The 12,323-nt window shown below is 34.2% G+C and overlaps 1 protein-coding gene across 5 annotated transcripts in view; it reads right to left on the minus strand.

Moving 5' to 3' along the window:
• Positions 1 to 12,323, minus strand: part of DACH1 (dachshund family transcription factor 1) — a 382,163-nt gene that overhangs the window by 74,477 nt on the left and 295,363 nt on the right. The window lies entirely within an intron of this gene.

Genomic DNA, 12,323 nt, shown 5'->3' on the forward strand with positions numbered 1-12,323 from the left:
AAAATAAACCTTCCACAATTAATAGAAACTTCACTAACCTCATTTGTGGATTTTTTTTTTCTGGAATATTTTTAGGCTACTGTTGATATGATATAGTAATTTAGGTCAATTTCTCTGCACCAGATGTTAATCTGAATTCTTCAAAAGGAAAACTATCTATACATATATATAGAGATACATATATTTATACATCTTCTTACCAAGGACTCAGTCATTGACTGACACATATTGATGTATCTCAGTGTAATGTAAGGACATCAAATGTACCTCAGGTACCATGCAGATTCTGCACAGCCATATGACTACAAAGGAATTTTTCAGACTCACTTTTTTTTTTACTTTGACCATTGTAAGTTATGTATATTTTTGGGGTAGTCAAATTTCTTTTTATTTATTTTTTTATTTAATTATAGCTTCAATAATGGTTGTACTTCTCTATTTATTTTGTCAGGTGCATTAAAATTGTATCTGAAAGTTGATCCTAGTTGCCTAAAAAGAGCTCTCTCTTAGACTGAATGCAGTGTTTTCCTAAATTGACATAGTCTAGGACCATGAAAATTGACATCTGCAAGAACAAAAGGTTAGAGTTTTGATGACCTCAGGATGGGACATCCATAACTCCAAGTACCAGTTCATTCCAACAGTCCCCATCACCATGCCTACAGAAGGAAGCAACCTTTATCAACCACACTCAGGTGCAGATTTCTTGTCCCATCTCCTCACTAGCTCTGTCATGCTAGCCAGTATTTACAGTGCTATAGTAATAGCTTTTCCTACTATTCCTACTTTTCCTACGTCCACAGAACTACCCAAACAGACATTTGGACATCTGCTGCTGGTCTGATACCACTCAGGTCTTTTATAGCCAGTGCAAAGAAACAGATGCCACTTTAAGGTACTTGTCCATCTGAACTCTCACAGGCATCTACTGCAGGAAGTCGCAAATCTTCCTCTAGAAGACTGTAAGATAAACCTGCTTTTGGGGACATCCTATACTGGGTGCAGTTCTTCCTACTTCCCTGTGGCTCAGGCTGAGGACCATGCAAGGAGTAAGACCTGTTCCTTATGCCCTGTTTGTCACAATTCATGCCGCAGTTACTGCTTTCTCATAGTCATCATTCAAAAGCTTTCCAAGTTAAGGTCACTGAAAGAAATTAATGTTGACCAAGGAAAGCTTCAGACCATTCAGAGTCATAAAGGATTTTTTCACCTATATTTAAGTTTTCCAGTCATGTTACAAAGTGCTGAGAAAAAAACTGGTTCTAGATCTCTGAACCATTTCCTATCTAACTTACTGAGATTCAAAGCAGGCTCTGAAAAATTGTACTACATGTATGTAGTACATACTCTGTCCTCATGCTACCCCACAGGAGCATGGATAGCTCTGTAGTCATTTTGTAGAAACATACTAAAATTTGGCCCTAAATATGAGTATTTTCTTTCAAACTTTTAAAATATTATAGAAATACTCACCACTTCATTAGAAAAAATAAATTATATATTCCTGGTATTGAAAACTAGCTTAGTTCAACTTCTCCACTCCTATTCTAGTGTGAAAAATCATTAACAAATGTTTTTTTCCAAACTGCTACTGTTACGCTTTCATTAATCAAAAGAAACAAGCCAAAACTTAAACAAAACTAGTTAGACAATATATTTATAAACAGTACATAATATTATTGCATAGCTGAAAACTTTTCTCCTCTACTGAAAATATGGCTTCCCCAAATAATTTTTACCCAAAATTAAAAAAAAAATAAATAAGGAAAGAAAATAAAATATTAAAAGTATCTTCCATGTTACATCCTTACTTTTTTTAGGAAGAGATTTCTTTGTATCAGTGGTTGCAGTGAAGGCATTGCTCTTGCATGATACAGTAGGAAAGAGTCAAATCACTGGTATGCATGGTGAAGTTGCTTCATTTAAATGAGAAAGGAAACTGAAAAGACATCATTTTCCTCTAGATTTGCCAAGAAAATGGATCAATGACCTCCTACTTTCTAAGACTACTTGGAATCTTACTGATATTTTAAGTCTCAAATTGTCAAAATATTTTAAGATATACTAGATAAAACTGACCCACTTAAAATTCCATAAGCCTTAATTAACTCAAAAACTGCTCTTCCATGCAATTGCTGAAATACAGAAAGCTCCTAACACAGATCTTGTAATAGAATTTAAGCAGGGCATCAATTTTTCTTAATGTATTACTGTTTACAATTTATTTAATGTTATGCTTGCTGTACTTTGTGCATGCTTAACGCATGAAGTTTGTAAAGATTTTTAACAATGTGTGGCATGTTTTTGCAATAGGCAAAGAAACTCAAAAAAGGTTAGAATGATATGAATTCAAAGTAACATCCAAACCATCATGCTATAATAAATAACAGAAAGAAATTTATACTGAAGGGTAGGACTAGAGAGATGAACTTACTCTGAACTTATTTTAATGAAATACCAACTCAGAAAAAACAGTCAGACTAATGTGACTTTGTTTTCTCGATGTCCCATGCGAAATAAACTTTGAGTGTGAGTATGTTTGAAACAGAGCAAATGTACATATTATACACAGGAAGCGTGGATATTTGTGGATGTGAGATAAGCAATGATTGAGGGAACCTTAAAAAAACACATTTTTAAGAAAAACCACATTGTAAACACAGCCAATTAAAACATAACTACATATCTTAGTAGCAAAATAACACGAACTCTTGCCTTTAAAACATTTAAAAATACTTAATTCCTGCACAAGTCCTCTTTCCTCTAAAGGATGAGATATCTTTTGTTTCCAAAGAATCATTCGCATAACATCTTTTAAACTGCTGTAAAGGAACTACTAATGTTCCTCTTACAATACTCGAAGAGCAATGCTGCAAAATGATGAGCCCTTGCTGGGAAACAGAGATTTGGTATTTTCAGTCTAAACACATCAAAGGAAGTGTTAGAAGAGAAGTCAGGGCAAAAGGGGAAGTAGGGTCAATCTACAACTCCATTGTCAGAGTGGGGAGCATAACAATGAAAAGAAAGAGAGGGGGGAAAAGAAAGAACAAAGCAGAACAAAGAAGTGTCTGGGCCTTCCTTGGTTTATGTTGGGAACTGAGATGTTATAAATTAACAAATAAACAAGGATAGGACAAGCTGTTACCCAAGCCTCCACAGTATCTGGGCAGACATGAATATGTGTCTTGACTTATGAACTAAATCACCATAATAGGCAAGTCTGAATGCAACATGTATCTTTAAAATATTTGTAAATGCTGCAACCGCTCCATCCATTGCTCCTCAATTTCCAAAATTCACCTGGTTTTGTTCAAACCAGATTTTATCTGTAAACAGCAGCTGGTTTGGGCCAAATACAACAAACATATTTCACTGTATTTGGTTTGTTGGCATCCTATTTTATTCTTTCACCAGATAACATGGAAACAGACATCCTGGAAGCTGTGACAGCTATTTAAACAATAATAGATGAATAGAGGTAGCCATTCTCTTGTCTTTGTTCCTAAAAGCAAGTAGGATAAGTTCAGACCAGTCACCAATCAAACTGGAAAATATTGATATTGCCAGGATTTGAAAGCAAACAATAATAGCTGGCTGAAAAAAAATACTATACAGATTAAGGCCATTCTGTAATCATGTCATGCTTTTTTTGCAATGCATCTTGAGGCTTTTCTGTTCTCTGTAAAATATTCCACATGTATTTGTTCCTAACACAGGCTACCTTTTACCATTTGAATGATCAAAGAGGATTCTGCTTCCACTTTTTATTACCATAAATGTGGTGCATACATTTTTTCTACATTGTAGAAACAATCTACTCTGTTTGGTTTAATATTATTTTGGTTACATTGTCAAATACTCTTTATACAAAGCTTTATATTTCACTTTCCTCGCTGTTAGAGGATTCAAGTGTGAGAAGCTTTTCTGTTTCAATTGATCTGTAATTGTACATTTACATTAGCAAAAAAGAACTAGGGTCTCCCATATTCTCAGCTGAAATGTTTAATAATTTAAGACAGATAAAAACAAAGAAAGAAAGAAACAAATAAGTAAAATCCTCTTGACCAATTCCCATACAATTTGGCTGCTTTATAGATTTGGTCATTCAAGATTAACCCTGCATGTATCTGGGGGTCAGGCCAGATAACTGTGAAGGATGTTACCAACTATAAAACCAATGTACTGAAGCCCTTATAAAACTCCTATAAAAATATGTACATATATTAGAAGATACATATATATATATAAAATAAGAGTTGCATCTTTATTTAGAACTTCTTTTTTTTTAAATCTTTTTTTAAAACAATTTATTTACTTCTTTTTATATGAACAACAGTTCTCCAGGACACCCAAATACTCTGAAATTAAACCTTTTGCAACTGCGGCACTGGAAATTAGGAAGGAATATCAAATATTCAAATAGATTGACTGACTAGTTAATGTTTCTGTAATACTTTGAAGAGGTCGGTGCCCTCACAATCAATATTACCATTGCAAATGCTGTCCACTGAGTTCTGCTTCTTGCATTGCTACAACGGGAACAGAAACTCTCTGATAATGAAATATGACTAAAAAATTAAAAACCTACATCGAAAATAAGTTTCTTGGATGTGTACTTTTCGCAAAATGGCTTTGTACCTGATTCACTTGCATATATTTGTGCAAGTAGGTATTACAGAACTCATTATCTATGTATCAAGTCTACCATTGTGGACCATTTTCCCAAGTGTCATGGTTTCCAAATATGTACTCCTTTAATTGATGTAAAGAACTAGCCAGGAATAAAAGGACATAAGTACTTAGTTTTATGTGTTCACTTTGGAGGCAGATTTAGATGCAGGACTTTCCCACCAACAGCAAGACTCTATTTCCTGACTATTCTCTGAGATTTTAACCACTGAAAAATTAATGTACTAATTTGATGTTTTTCCTTTTTGGAAAAAAATTTCCAATTAATAAATATCCAGTATTTTAGAAATCCTTTTAAAGAACATGCAGTGTCTGTAGATCGTTCTTCACTACTGCACAGGATCATTGATCATACTGCAGCTAAAGTTGCCTTCATAATGGCAAATTAGAGCCAGATGGAGAATCACTTCTTGAACGAAACTTTTGGGATCATTCTTTCTCCAAGGTTCAGTGGTACCCCCTCTATGCTGATATCTTGTAAGCCAACTTATCTATAAGCATAGAGGTAATCAAGAAGTGAGGAAATAGAAAGTTGAGAATATAGGGAAGGACACTCAAGGTGGCCAAACACTTTGGAAAGGAATAATAGGACTGGGCTATGAGGTGAAGAAGGGGAGGAGAAAGACGGCCCAGGACCAAGAAATGTATACTGACTCAACAAGAAATAAACAAAACAGCTAAACTGTTGCTTTTTATATACAACAGATTTTGCACAAGTTATTCTTGTGGTATTTCAAGAATTTTACTTGAATGTAAGTGAAATTTACAGCTATCAAAGCAAGCATATAAAATACATGCTCTAAAGATCACATATTTTTGTTTGTTAAGGAATTATGGGTATAGTATCACTAAAAATGAACGGAAAGAGCTGGCACTATATATTCAAAAAGCAAAAATGTAATTAGTGGTGATGTTCCAGCTGTGAGGATTTCTTCAGGCTTTTTGGACTAGATCAAGTTGAGTTTATTCTTAATTTTACATGTCCCTAGGAGGGCCTCAGAGTCAATCAGCACAACTTATCTAATTTTCTCTTTCAATAAAAGGATTATTTTAATAACCTTTATCTTATTTTGGAGCCTATTACTGATTAGGGCTGGGTCAAACAGTATTGGTTTATTTATTTGTTCTAAAGATTTCACACTATTTTAGAACAAATTATCATTCCTATTTTTAAACAATCATATTTTACCATACAATGGAATGTTAAAATGCCAGTGGTATTTCTCTTCTGTGTACTTAGGCATCATAACGCATAACATGTAAAACAAAATTGCACAGTTTCACTGTCCCCATAAGAAAAAAGTATCCTGTTTATTCACAGATTTTTTTCACATAATTTTTTAAAGTGCATTGAACGATCAGGAGAAAAGAGGGAATGGGATAGTCAGAGGTGATTTTGCATATATCTGATAATCATAAAATACATATATCTTCAACACCTGACAGTAACATTCATTAACTCTGAAGAAATTAAGAATTTAACTCTAAAAGAATTTAACAGTAAACTCTAATTAAGAATTTAACTCTAAACTTCCTAAAGATGAAATGATTGTTAAAAGATGAAATCAGTGTTAAAAAGGTATTCTAAATATTTTATTGCATTTTAAACAATGTATTAGTGTAAAAAGGCACTTCATCATTTTATAACCTTCAGATTTTAATTGTAAGAACTATGCCCATTATTTCCTTTTTAAAGATGCTTATATGCTACTGGCAGGAATTGGATGCAGAATAAGGCCATCTGTGCTTTGGACGCTGAAAAAAATATAAATGTATTTTACCGGTTCATGTCAAACATCCCAATTAGTACTCTGCTAACTTCCCTCCATCAGCCAGGCAATACTGAGTGCTAAAAAGAATGTTTCTTGGCTTTGTAGCAATTCTATGAGAACTGCTTTTATGCATATATGTATGCAGAAGGTTCTGTAAATGTGCTTCCCTATAGCTTCACAAGAACTGTTCTCAGCTTCTTCTAAAGTTGCATTGAGTGGTGTCCACGATCATCTATGCAGTGAAGAGATATTCTGTTAGGAAATCAAACCCCAGCTTTCACAAAACCATCTATTGAATCTCCTTTATTGTGTTGGCTCAGAAGCTGGCTCCCTGATCATATATGCAGCTTTCCTAAGTATATGCTGAATCAAATGATCAAGCCAAGTATTTTCAGTCTAAGCTAAATTCCTGACTAACATCAAACTTCAAATTAGGGACTGGACTTTAGGGCTGCATAATGAATGTCGTAGACTAAATCTCACACTTTCAAAATTATGGACATAAATATGCACATCTCAACTGATATAAGCAATACAAGGCAATGCATCCACAATATGCATACTTATTTTTGTGCTGCCCGTTCCTCCCTATAACTGCTTCCATATGGCTACTGCAAAATGTAGAGAGAAAACATTATAGACAATATAAAAACTGCATTTTGCTAGATTTTATTGGATCATTTCAAGGGCCACATGATTTGTATTAATAATCCTCTGGACATGTTTCATGAAAGTTGAAAAGCATCTATTATTTGGGGATTTAAGGTGATTTAAAAATAAGGAATATCAACAATATTAGCATTTTTTTTTTCATTGTCATCTAAAATAACAGCACTCCTCTTTTGTAAGTACAACAGTAGTAAGAAGGGAGTTTTTGATAAGAGCACAGCTGGTAACTTGTAATTCTCTGAAGATGAAGGGTTTATGTTAATACCTGGAAATGCATTGTAGTCACACTATTTTCCTTGCTCTCTGTTCAGTTAATAATTCTAATATTTATTCTCTTCAGGAAAAAACCAAAAAGTTGGTGTTTTCAAGAAGTCCATATCTAGCCATGTTGCAGTTATGGGGGCCTGAGTATTAATGCTCCTGCTACCTTGTCACATGGTGCATGTTCTTGGTAATCTGCTGACAGCAAGAATCAGATGCCCAAAATGAAAATGAATATATGCTAATGTGTCTGAGCAACACTCATCAGCTGTCATTCATTCAGCAACTCATAACCTGTCCCATACCCTCAATCCCAGAGAGCTGGCAAGCAGATGAGGTTGACCAGGCATGCTTGGCATCTGGTGTAAAGTGGCAGCACAGAAGTCAGCAGTACTGCATTTCACAAATAAGTATGTCAGAAAAGTTCAACAGAGAAAGCAAAAGAGGTTTAAATACTTCTCATTTATGGCAACCTATACTGCTCATCTATCCCAGCAGAAAAATATTTATCTGGTCAGAGCATGTAAAACTGGATTTATTGATTAATGTATGTGCTTTTTAAACTGAATAATGTGCTTTTTAAAACTGAATATTCAACCAGAATACTGTCATTTTTTTTAATGAAAATGAGAAAATCTCCTATTTTAGATAAATATATAAAAAGTCCAGGGACACTGCTTTTTCCAGAAACCCTATATTTACAAACATATATACTCATATTGTCTTCACTTCCCTGCATAATCCTATTAATAGTCTGTGATTTTAATAACCTCTTTAACAAAAGGTATACAAACAATTACCTCTAATATTTGGACTTATAACACATGGACCAGTGAAAAAGATGACCAGTCTAAAATGCACAGCAAGACAGAAACATATTAAGAAAAGTTGTTCCTGAGCTTTAGCCTTGCCAAAATTCCTGCCTGGGATGTATTAGTTCCAAAGATGCCAGCAAAATAAAATAATCAGGAACCAAATCAGATGGACCCAACTGACACAGCTGGGGCTGTGGGCTACTGGGCAATAGGTTCAGGAATCCATGAACGTACAAGGAAAAGCCTCAAATGTTTTGGAAACGCAGGGGAAGGAGCCATGCTTTGGAAACAAAGTACTGAAGGGGCTGTGCTGGTCCAGCCCTGCAGTCAGACTTCTGAGAGGTTAAGGGATCAGGTGTTCTAGCATCAGCAGCTCAGTAGAGTGTCCAGTCTTTGCTTGAGCACCCAAATGGCAACACACACATTTTATGTAAATATGTGATTTAGTAACTTACTGAGAACAATAGGATGTGAAACATCCTGTTTTGACAAACTTCACCAGGAGGGGTACAAAAGGAGTGAGCTGTTTTAATATCATGAAGCAGTATAAAATAGAGGTTTCCTTATTTTTGTAGTTCAAACACTGACATTTGTATAACAGAGTATATTTAACTCACTTTTTCAAAATGATTCCACAATATATTTTTTAGCAGATATAATGAACACCCTTAATGCTTCTGTGTTTGGAATGATTCCAGTACTCAGATGCAAATATTGTAGACAATAATTGATGTACATAGTTTGGATTATATGGTTATATATCCTACTAGAAATTTGGCTGTCTGCCTATGGGAGTTCGATATAAGCTTCATAGTTTTAGCATCATAAACAGTCCTTTACAATATTATAGCCACATTTCTCAAACCATTGCCTATACATTATATCTTAATATCTGATTTTCACAGAAAATCCATAATAATAAACAAACAAACTCCCTAAATCCCGGAGTGCTCAGAAACAAAATTCAGAATGAAAAGGCAAGCATTTTTACATCTGATATGATTTCTCTTGCAATTCATTCATCAAACACCTGCAACAACCTGCCAGAATGTGTCCATTAGTGAGATTTCTATTGCATTCACTAGCTTGATGCTTGCTGATAGAATAATGTAGAAGTTTTACCTCTAATGTTTTCTGCTCCATTTCAGGCATCCACTTTAAAGTGAGATTTGGCCTGCATGTGTTTTCATGTCTTGGAATACGTAATTTATGTTAATATATCAGAATACATATTAGAGAACACAAAAAAAATATCCTTTATGTATTTATGTATTATGAGTCATATTCAGCACTGATTTAAGAAGATAAAAAATAGTTTGGAGTCATCATGTAACATGGATCAGTTTGGTTTACACAAAACAGAGAAAATTAAAGTATCCTACACAGCAAACATGCCATACTCTTGTCAGTAAATTAATTTTTCTTTTTTGATCCAGTTTAAAACCTTCATGCAAATTAAATATTTTGTTCAGTCTTTTGTTCTTTATGATATCTGCATCATATCATAATATCAAGGAAATAGGCATTGCATCTCCACTATAGGGACAGATCTTCTTACTAGTTTTGTTTCATACCAAAACTTCTGTAAATCTTTCAATGTTTATGCCGATAATGTAATTGAAAAATTCTTTATAGTAATCCTGAAGCAATTATAAATGTTATGTAACAGAAACAAAATACAAATCCCAAGAGTGGTTTAAAGGTTCTCTAAGACTTTACAACAATTTATGTATGTGATAACTGTAAATAAACAAAACAGAAACCAAAACATCTTTAGCATTATTGTACTACGAAAACAGTTCCTCCCTAAACAAACTGAAACAGACTGCACAAGTTTTAGTATCTCAACCTGATGATATCATTATATATTGAAGGATAATACTTTCATTCTGTGTCCCAATAACAGGTTGGATTTTAGTCTGTCTAGTAAAAAAAGCAAGAGCTGCATCAGGAAATGACTACCCTGCACGGTTTTGTGAATTCCTGTACCCAGACAATTGAGACAGCAGCTTCAGTGAGTTTTTTGTTCCGATTTTGAAAATGAAGTCAGTGCCACTGATGAAGGTTGGTTGTACACCAAATTCTAGTACAATTACAAAATATTTAGCACAATGAGTTCAAAAGGTAAAATCCAAATCCTTTATTTTCATAATCACTAGCTTTGTCTTCTCTTTGTCCTAGCTGAGTCTGCTGCTTCCTGCACTTTTTCCTTACATCTCAAACACTTTCCTCAGTAACACTGATTGTTTCTAAAGTGTCTTTGTCTCAGTAGTTTCTTCTCCTTTCAAGACATGAAGAATTATTTCGCTTGTTGAAATTGCAGGACCAGACAAGAAAAAAAATACAATTAGAGAAAAGGAAAAGATTGCGACAGAAGTCTGAAGGGACAAGTCAGCCTAGTTTATCTCTCTGTTAACAGCATAAAACAGATCTTGATTTCTTTTCTCCTTATTCATTCTCACATATAAAACTCATTTTCTCATATAAAACTGTGAAGACAAGATCTGAATCATTCTCAAAACAGGTAAGAAAACAGAAAAGAAGGTCTTAAAAATATATCTTTAATTTATGCTCTTTTTTACTGTATTTTGATAAAATCATAGCTGAAGTAGTCCTGATCTGACTTGTTTTTTTTGCAAAAACCCCCAACCCAACCAACTAACCAACAAACCAATCAACAAATTAAAACTTAAAGAAAATACTGCTATGTTTGCATGGGAACATGTAGGGAGGTTCAACATTAGGTCCAGGGGTTTGAAAGATGATTATTTTTCTATCCTACTTTACTATGCTTTTCATCTATAAAAGTAGACACCACTATGTAACATCACACTGCTCATAAAGTGACTAAAGTTGAATCAATTATTTTATCCTATGCTTAATTTTGATTCCTCAAAAGATTAAGTGTACAGAAAACATTTCTAAGTCCAGGACTTGCCTCCCAACTCTTGCACAGTGCGCTAAATTTGTTTTTCAGGTTAAGAACAGGAGGGAAAAGAAACCCAAGGGAACACATTCAGAAAAACTGCTTTAACCCTATCACTATTTTCGGATGTTCTGTCTTTGTACAGCATTAAGGGTTGCATTGTAAAGTCCCATTATACAACAGATGTTAAATGCAAAGTAAAAAAGTCAGTGGTAAATGATTGATTGTCCTCTTTACTATTTCAAAATAAGCCCTGATTATTTATATAGTTTTGGTCACTGCTTGAAAGCATTATATAAACCTAAACAATTGATCCATTTTTCAATGGCTTTTGTGTGTAATGTATTATGTATGTTTTTACATTCTTCTGTGTAAAAGGCCCTGGTGTACAAGAAATGTTTAGAGTTTTGAGTGCTCCACCCAGTCCATATGGTAGGTTTGCTCTGTGAAACCCACCTTTTTCCACCAGGTCCATATGGCAGGCTTAAGCTAGCCAGGGCCTTCTATCCTCCACAGGGGCCATATGGCAAAGAGAGCTCAGTGAACACTCATTGACCTTCTATTAATATTTTACATTTCTCTAGCACATATAGACATATATGAACTGATCAGATTGAGCAGAAAAGAGTCGGGTCCTGAAACTTCTTTAGCCACACAACCAATACACCTATATATGTGGGATAATAGATGTGAAATCTGTTTTTTTCAGTTTTATTAAAAACCTGAGAATTTGAATGTATAATTTATCAAATTATCTGATAAACTCATCTAATGTTTTTTAATATTTTGACAGATGCTTATTTAATTATAATTACAAACTGGTATACATTAACAATGACATTTCACTACTAGTTCTTAATATTACCTTACCAGAATGGAACCAAATTTCCTTGAACCCACCCACTAATAAAGGATGCGTGCTATAGATAGTCAAAGTATTTGTTTAAAGATTCAGCTCTGTGCTGCCCTACTAACAGCATGTTTTGAACAGGCTACTTCTCTCTTACTGTATATGAATGAACTGGCAATAAACCAGAGAAAAAATAACTCTATTGACAGTAGAGAGGTAACAATCTACAAGTCACATGGAAATAAGTTACTATTTCTTGCAGGCACAATACCTCTACCCTTAGTACTGGAGTAAAAGGAAGAGAGGATGGTCTGAGAGTCATAGTACCTTCCTTCTACTGC

This window comes from Catharus ustulatus, chromosome 2 (genome assembly GCF_009819885.2).
Source record: "Catharus ustulatus isolate bCatUst1 chromosome 2, bCatUst1.pri.v2, whole genome shotgun sequence".
NCBI lineage: Eukaryota > Metazoa > Chordata > Aves > Passeriformes > Turdidae > Catharus > Catharus ustulatus.